Genomic DNA, 9,358 nt, shown 5'->3' with positions numbered 1-9,358 from the left:
CAGATTCTGATTGTTTCATTTCTTTTAGTTTGGGGGTAAGAGGCTGCTTGCTGCTGGGATGACAGAAAGGGGCAAGGAGAGAGTTAGAAAATTGCTTCTAACGGCCCCAGACTTCATCAGCAGCCATAATTGTGGGAAAGTAACGTGAAGATGCCAAACAACAGGAAATTACCAGAAGAATCTGTCAGCACAATCAGCTGCTATTTTCATTGTTCTTTGGCAAATTTATACACAGTCGGGAACACCTGGGCTGGCCTGAAGCCCAGGTTTGACTAATTGCCAGGGGAGAGGAGTCGTCATTTGTCTTCGGAGGGATTTCCTCCATTCGCTCCTCAAAACATGTGGTTTCACTTTTCCCCTCTCTCCGCAGGAAATGGCAGGACAGTGAGACGCAAAATAAATGAGTTCACTTCCAAGAGGTTGCGTCCTAAGAGGCCACTCCAAAAATAACTGTCTTGTGAGAGGTTGTTAATAACCAAGAATCTATATACTGTCCTCAGAAAACAACATTTCAAAGGCACAATGATTTCCACCGCCCGCCCCTTTCCAATGTCATTCCTCTCACTCCGGTGCAAAGCCCCTCTCCTTGGAGTATAACCTTACCTGAATCCTCTTCCCCGACAAATGAAAGGTGAAGCCGGAACAGTGAGAGATGTCAGAGCCTGGTCTCTCTTGCTCTTCCTTGCTGCCCATTCCTGACTTCCCCCTGAAACCCAACATTTCAACTTCCCCGTGGGGACCAAGGGCATTCCTCGAAGGCACAGACTGAGTCCTGCTCATCTTCGTTGCCCTGCGCCCCGCGTGGAGTTGGTGCCGGATCGATATTCGTTGAATGAAGAACACTGAGGGGTTCGCACGAATCACCTGCTTTGTGGCATGCTGCCCAGGAGTGCGTGTAGATATGTTTAAATTTCTTGAACTTCAAGAGATCACGTTTTTACGAGAACCACCTGCCAGAGTGACAGCCTTCTCCACTAACCTCTCCCCATATTTTTATAGGTTAACATAGCAACACACACACACACACACACACACGCTCTTCTACCTCATACCCCTCATTATTTAAACATAGCTCTGGCCAAGATATCCTACTTGGGTAGCGAAGTCATGTTTTATGTTCCTTCTTGAAGCCAATAGAGCTTTCTTACTTAATTGCCTAGTATTTTAAATGTGCTGATTGGGAAATGTCACAGTGACAGTATGTTTCATATTGAAATGTACATCCGCCTTTGGTATATTTTCACCTGCATTGTGTTCAACCTCTCTGGTGATTTAGGGGTTCTGGCATCACATCAGCAAAGAATCAACTGCTTTTCCTTTCTTTCCTTCTTTCTTTTTTAAAGCATTTAGAACATGCGGCAGATCATTACTACCCTAGGTGAAGCCAGCAACATTTGGGTTTGATTTGGTTTCAGTCACAGACCCCTTTCTCAAAGTTGAGCTGCACTGTAATTCTAAACTGACCCACCTTCCCCCTAGCAAAGGTGAAAAAATGTTATGGAGCGTTTTACAACCCACAGCCCATCATTTATGCCGAAACACTGGGAAAGTTCAGACTTGGCTTATTTTCGCTAACTCAGAGATGTTTTGACATGTTTATTTGTTTAATTTGTTTATTTTGACTAGCTCTGATTATAATTGGCAGGAGTGTGTAGAATTAACATTAGACAGTGTCTTAGGCTTGTCTGTTACAATAATGCAAAAAGAATGCGAAGAGAAATCTACCCACTACATAACAATAGCAAGCGGGCAGGAAAACTACAAGAGATTTCTTTCACAAAAAGAAATGCAACCTCACTTTTAAATTTTATTTAAAAATTTACACAACAAATGTACAAATTTATGCTCAAACACCAATATTTCTTTTAGTCAATAAATCTGCCTCTCTACTGATATACTTGTACAACAGTTACTAAAAGGTGAAATTTTAAAAATCTAACCTTTGGAATTTAGTTTTTGAGGTTTTTCTTTATTGTTCTATATATGAGCTCTTTAAAAATAAAGACACGATAACAATGTAATGATGTTGCAGTAACGTCGGGATGATCACATGGTATCTAATGCAGAAAATGTACTTTCTGAATTCTCTGTCTAAAAACCCCTGAACAATGAGATGGACATCTCAAACACAGAAGTTTATCTGAATTAGGCAATTTCCCCTGGATTTTTTCCATATTTGCCAAGACAATGGTCATAGCATGCTAACTTTCTTCTTGGTGCTTGCAAGGGTCTACATAAAGCCTATTTCACAGGGTTGATCTACCCTCCATATTTAAAAAAAACTGTAACATCGGTTTTTAGAGGGAAAAAAATTCTGTGTTCATTGTTCAGCCAGACCACACATGGAATTCCCTGTGTCCTTTACAAGCATTTGTTCTAAGCCAGCTGACAGTGACCTCTTCCCCTGGGGCTCATCCCCTGCCCTGGAGTTGAAGACTATTTTCTCCTAGCCATGTCGGAGAGGGCATTTGGCCACAGCTCACAAAAAGGGAAAATAAGAAATCAGTTCATCTACATAGTCTACTGCCAATTATGCACAGAGCACAAACACGCTTTGCTCACATTTATTATCCCATAAATATTTTCCCCATGCACAGTATGGTACATTGCTGTGTGTGATCTTGACTTGGAACACCATATGCGCTCTGAGACGGGGGCCAAGTTCAGGTTGCCATATCTACGCCAAGCAGCCCAGAGGTCTCTGCTATGGAATATTTGCTCTAAGAAGCCTGGAGTCTCCAGACAACTGATCTCTCAGCTTCCGTTTCCCTTCAGCTTAAATCAGACTACTTTGGGGCAAGAAAACCCACCCTAAGAACATAAGAGCGGCCAGTTACACTATGCTTCTCCCAAGGAATTACCTGTTGGGCTGTGTGTGAGGCGTCAGCTCACATTTTTGAAGGGAACTGGGGAGACATATTTCTCTTAGGGGGAACGGGAATGTTCCTTATAGGAGACTAAAATATACTGTTCCCGCCACTCCAAATTCAGTGACAAATACAGAAACTGTGCAGCTCCAGGACACAGGGTATGAGATCTGGCATCAAAGGCAGTTTAAAAAATACAATATGGATATAAATGTCAAACTTGCTTAGAGGCTAGATCTTAATTATTCCCACCACAAAAAAGAAATGATAATTATGTGATGCGATAGAGGTGTTAACTAATCCTACAATGGCAATTATATTGCAATATACAAATGTATCAAATCAACATGTACTATGCCATAAGCTTACACAATGTCATATGTCAAATATATTTCAATAGAAGGACATACTATATGAAGAAAGAAAGAGCAATACAAAGTTCTACCTTTCCTAAACTGCACGCTGAGTTTTCCCAGGAGAAGTGCAAACGGGAAATATACAAAGGACAGAAATCCCAGATTGGCAACTCACAGTGCCCCTGGGCACCCACAGACAGTCCCCACATCCTATGTGTACCCTTTCTATGGCAAACCAGTGTTGAATTCAGGAGTTACTCAGCCAAGCCTCCAGAAGAACTGGACCACAGGAAGAGAGAAGAGGGGTCGAAGGACAGGTAAATGTCAAACACACAGTGGTTCTCCAGGGTACATCCAGAGATCAGAATACGCCCATTCCCACTTCTAAACGTTTGATATATCAGCAGGTCTGACAGCGAAGAGCCCCAGTCCGGACAGAGAACTCCGAGAGCCCAAATCATCAAAGACAGATTCAACCAGTGACTCCAGACTTTAGAGGGACATATAACAAGCACTGAAATGAGAAGGGTTTACTATGCGACATTCACTGAACTACTTGACTCTCAGAACTAAAATGCTCACCTCGAAATACCAGTTTAATTAGGACTTCACCATATGTAATGTTCTGCACCATCCCTGTGAACCTTAGGAGAGCTAACCAGGACATAAAGAACGCAGCCTCACACCCAGAAGCAGAGGCAGGATTTAGAGACTTCTCCCTTTAGTGGAGAAAAAAAACTAAACTGCACAGATTTGCAACAGGGAACAGCAAAAGGAAGTCACCTTCCACTTTTTTAAAAGTTTGCTGTTGCCATACTTGTGACCAGTGTTAATGGAGGGGTGACAGGAGCATCAGAGTTTCTGTTGGCGATTTACACTCTGCCCCCATTTTGCTGGGTTACCTTAAGCCAAGCGCTTGCCTTATCTGTTCTATATTTTCTCCAGGAGTTCAGTTGTTCAAATTACTTTGATCTTCATGGAAGAGAAATGTGTCATACAGACAAAGTGTTATGATTATTACCCATCTCCAAAGGGAGAGCTTAAATTTGTTAATATGAAATGGGTTGGCTTTCTTTTTGGTTAAACTAAGTAATGAAGCATGGGCCATAAGTGTTTTTAAGCTCCTTAGATACAGAGGTTATATAAATACAAAGCAATGTTATTGAAATGAAACTTCTTCAGGGCGTTTGCCAAGGGACCCGGTGTTAGGAATATCTTACAGGAGAAGATTAAATGAGGGTTAGTCTAATGAAGTCTTGTTGCTAGAGGTTCCATTAGGGCCAGTTCTAAATCCCACTGGATATCTGGGTGATTTAGAACAAGGAGAGCAACCAAAAAGTGGCTAGCTCGAAGACGCGTTTTGAAACCATTTTGCCGTCTGCCGACGTCGATCTATGGCTTCAGAGATTTCCCAAACTCATTACATTGAAAATTATCAAGACATACTCGAAGAATTCTTCAGGATAATCACACCTGATGTGGGTTCACCTTTAAAAAGTATTCCCCCTTCTAATCATCAGGTAAAAACCTCTGACTTGGAACAATCAGATTCCTTTGCTTAAGCAGAAATTCTTTTCGTTTACTGTCTAGTCGTTTTAAGGTGCACAAAAGCTGTGTCTAAGATAAACAAGACAATTGTCACAGCGGGAAGAAAGCAGTCAATACTGGCCAGGACCGCATATATTAGGGGGCTTGCTCCAGAAGGGAGAAGATAGAATCAGTCTACAGTTTTCCCACTGCCAACCTCTTGATAATTTTTCCGATGTCACATTTTCTGCTGTCACTTATAGTAAGTATATAGGAAGTATATAAAGTTAATAACTATGAAGCTAAAAAGTAAAATAAATAAAACATACATCATAGAGCATCCTATGAACATAAATATAATATCTTGTAAAATATATAAAAATGAAAATGTCAAGCCAAGAAGTAAAACATGAGATTGGGACACAGGAGACCTGACTTCTGCCCTACTCTTTCTAGCATCTTCCCGGAGACCACGCATCAGCTACTGAATTGTTTCTGGGCCAAAATACCTGTACCTGGTGAATTGGGACTACCAAAGGTGCCTTCCCTATCTCACAGCTCCTGTATGGAGCAAAGCAGGGAGTGGGTACCACGAGCCTTCAAAACATGGTAAGTCTTGAACAAATATATAGTATTATTTTTCCTGAGAGTTGAGGTGAACAAAAATAATTCAGTGATCAAGTCAGGAATATCAAATCGTCTAAGAAACAGTTTCTGTCATCCCCTGACCTTGGTGTTACTCATCATGAAAGGAAGAGACGTCGGCCACCAAAACATTCAGAAAGTCTAAAATGCTCCAAACACAATAAATGGGTATCATTGACCTTGAATCAGAAAAATGATTTCTTATTTGATCCGAAAGCAAGACCAAATTCTGTCATCTCTCAGGAGTCCCCTCTCTTGTCTTTTAATAGGCTCTTAGCCAAGAACACGCTTTCGTTTTGTTATATAAGGTTATATAAATACAAAATAGTGTTATTTGATCCAATATGAGATTATATTCCATTTGATGTAAGAAATGTACCCGGAGAAGTCCCTGCCTTGAAGAATCCGGGCCTCTCCGCCTAAGAGTCTCCTGAATATTCGCACCGCAGCCTCTCCTTTCTCCCTCTCCCTTGTTCACACACGCCTCCTCAGGCAGCGCCCTCCAAGCTGACCTGGACCCTTCCCTCAGAGCTCTAGGCTAAAGGGACCAGCAGTGGCTGACACTGTCCTCGGTGGTTTCAGGACCCAGGGCAACTTGTACCATCCATCTCGGGTCCCAGCTAAGCAGACACTGCTTTGGGGCATTTTCTGGCCTCCCACTCCGAGCCCCAGGCCAGGGGACTCTCAAGCTGCTCAGCCATAAGCCATTTGGATTCCCCCAGGCAGACTGGCCACCTTGACTTCCCCGTGGTCAGAATCTGGCCCTCAGTGTGCCCCACGCACAACCAGGGCAGAGAGCCAAGTACATGGCCACTGACCCCAAAACAGAAGGCTTGGGGGCTTCCAGCTAGGGTTGTCTTCAAAGCATCAGCAGGCAAGCTGCATCACGAGAACATTCCATCATTCTTCCCCTCAGACTTTCTCCTTCTTCTTTCTTGTCTTCCCTTCCTTCTTTCTCTTTTCCCTTCTCTCCTTTCCTAAATGATAGATAGGCAAGCCAGTGGCACCTCCACTGACCCATCACACACAGAACCGGAGGGTTTCTATTTCAGATTTGCCATGTGGCTACGACGCGAAGCCCCTGTTTTTTCTCTGTCCCCATCTTGCTACAGCTCCCTCTCAGCAATTTTCTGTTTTTAAAACGACATCATGAACTAAATGCCAGGACAGCATCAACACCCCCAGGCGTTGGTATACCCTTTCTAGCTCAAGCTTTCTCTTCCGTGAGCAGGAAGGCATTTGAGCCTCCCTGCTCTTTTCCCACACCTCCCACAAAACCCCACGTTGCCCCCTCAGTAATCAGACTAAGCTAGGAGGGAACCACGTTCCCAAGGCGGGAGCCCCTGAGCCTAGAGTCGGACAGGGGCCTGGTCAAACTCTTGTCTGTGGGTGGCAAACAATTTCATACCCAGCGAGGCTGGCTACTTAGTTCTCAGTTGGAAACAAACCACCAAAAAAAAAAAAAAGAAAGGGATTTTCAAAGACCATCAAAGCCTCTTGTATAAAAGAGAAAGAGGAAAATGTTGCTTGGCAGTTTCTCCCGGAGGCAAAAACATGAGTGACAGTATAAACCCAGTATAGTAATGAACAGAACAAATGTGGCTACACTTGTAGGACTGGAGCAGAGGGTGAGAAGGGAGGGTCTAAATGGCCAAGAATCAGACGTGTCTTAAGCAAAATTCTTGGTATTATTCCATTCGATAAACAGAGGGGATTTTCGACTTCAGCAAGGTAAGAGGTGAAGTTATTCCAGAAGAGGGATGAAGGCATGCGCGGCTCTCTGCTGCCATCCAGTGGATAAGAACCGTGTGGTGGGGAGATTCTTCACCAGAACGATTCAGTCCATAAAATTCAGCCTGCATGAAATCATGTTGTCTCCTCCAAAGAATTACTAAAGCTTCCAGAATGTCCTTTCTCCTTCCCACACACCCCCCCACCCCGTCCTCTCCTCGTCCCTCATTAGCCGCTTTTGTTTGTCTTTGAGATAAAGGGATCTTGACTGGCCCCTCCTTGTTGACTGAAAAACTCAATACTCAAAAAAGAACAACTTTTGTGGCACTTGAACAAAATCTGCCCATTCCCTTAATTGGCTTAAAAGACAGGCGAGCGGGGTGTGGAGGAGGATAAATGAGAACCAGGGAGAGAGTGAGAGACTCTGGCTTCATCGAAGTGCCAAATGGTAAATAAGCCCTTTTTATGGACTCATTTGGTCTCAGCACTACAAAGGCTTTTCTAATTGAGGGAGGAAGCAGACAAAAAGGCAGTTTTAAGTGACACTGGATTCTTCCCGAGGAATGCTAAGGTTTGTGGTTGATCTGGAGAGCAGATAGTAGGGATTCTTTTTTTTTTTTTTTAAAGATTTTATTCATTCACCTGAGACACAGAGATACAGAGAGAGAGAGAGCATGAGCAGGGAGAGAGGCAGAGGGAGGGGGAGAAGCAGGCTCCCCACTGAGCCAGGAGCCCGATGTGGGGCTAGATCCCAGGACCCGGGGATCACGACCTGAGCCGAAGGCAGACGCCCAACCGACTGAGCCACCCAGGCGCCCGATAGTAGGGATTCTTGAGTCACTCTTTAAATCCATGGGTTTGTTAACCCGGAATGGTGTGTGTAGTTCACATTGTCCTGGAGTTTTTCCTTCCAGCACATACCTGGTGTTTCCCTCAGTGGGTCTCCCATTCTGTATGCAGCTGGTTGAAGCCCAGCAGCCAGGGTCTTGTCTCGGGAAAATCGCAGCCAGTTGCCCGCGGTGTCTGTGCCAGGCAGGTCCCCAGGTCGGTTGCCAATGGCCCGTGGGGGGTGTGAGGTGCCTCAGGATATATTGCAGGTAGTTCCAAACTATGTGCTCCTGAACCCTAAGTTGCACTGGGGTCCCACAAAAGTTTGATTCAAGTATTTTTTTTTAAAAAAAGATTTTATTTATTCATTTGAGAGAGAGAGCACAAGCAGGGGGAGTGGCAAGAGGGAGAAGGAGAAGCAAACTCTCTGCTGAGCTGGGAGCCCGACGCGCGGCTCAATCCCAGGACCCTGGGATCATGACCTGAGCGGAAGGTAGATGCTTAACCGACTGAGCCACCCAGGCGCCCCAGTTCAAGTATCTTTAAAAATTATTTATACCTTTAAAAAAAGTAAAACGCATTCTCAAATGTCTTCTATGTCAAATTTTAACACATTAGGACAGCAATAAGTTAACTTGTGTGTCTAGACTTTTTAAAAACCTAGGCCGGGCGCCTGGGTGGCTCAGTTGGTTAAGCGACTGCCTTCGGCTTAGGTCATGATCCTGGAGTTCCGGGATCGAGTCCCGCATCGGGCTCCCTGCTCAGCGGGGAGTCTGCTTCTCCCTCTCCCGCTCCCCCCTCTTGTGCTCTCTCACTCTCTCTCTCTCAAATAAATAAATAAAATCTTTAAAAAAAAAAAAACAACCTAGGCCTATGCATGTCTCCTCATGCAATATTGCACACGTATGTTCTTTTAGTTTGCATTGGCTGTGCTCACGCTCCAACAGCACAGGCTCACCTGAGTCCGCTCAGAGGATGTGTTCTCCCAGCACACCGTGAGTTGTGTAGTAATAGGGAAAGAGATGACAACACTCGTGATAACATCACATTAAAAATAATTTTAGCAATTTTTATGCTTTCTGGATGGTTTCGTTTAAGTTCTCTTTCTGTGATAAATGATATTAACAGATGTTAAATATTGGTAGTAATTCAATTTAATTTTTGTTTTAAATCCAACTATTCCTCTTTTGGGCTTTGCATCAATTTGTTTGAAGAGTATCTAGAGATTGCAATATGAGCTAATTTAAAACTGTTACCATTTGCAAATACTTTATCTGTATGAATTAGAATTTTCCCAATACTGTTTTAAGCGAACAAAACAAATACTGTACTAATAAAGCCAGGTGAATGTTTATCAGCAGATCTCATTAACAAATACAATAGACTTCTATTGTCTGAAAAAGT

Source organism: Leptonychotes weddellii, chromosome 2 (assembly GCF_054177405.1).
Source record: "Leptonychotes weddellii isolate Sample4059 chromosome 2, ASM5417740v2, whole genome shotgun sequence".
Taxonomy (NCBI): domain Eukaryota; kingdom Metazoa; phylum Chordata; class Mammalia; order Carnivora; family Phocidae; genus Leptonychotes; species Leptonychotes weddellii.
This window is presented reverse-complemented; position numbering follows the sequence as displayed.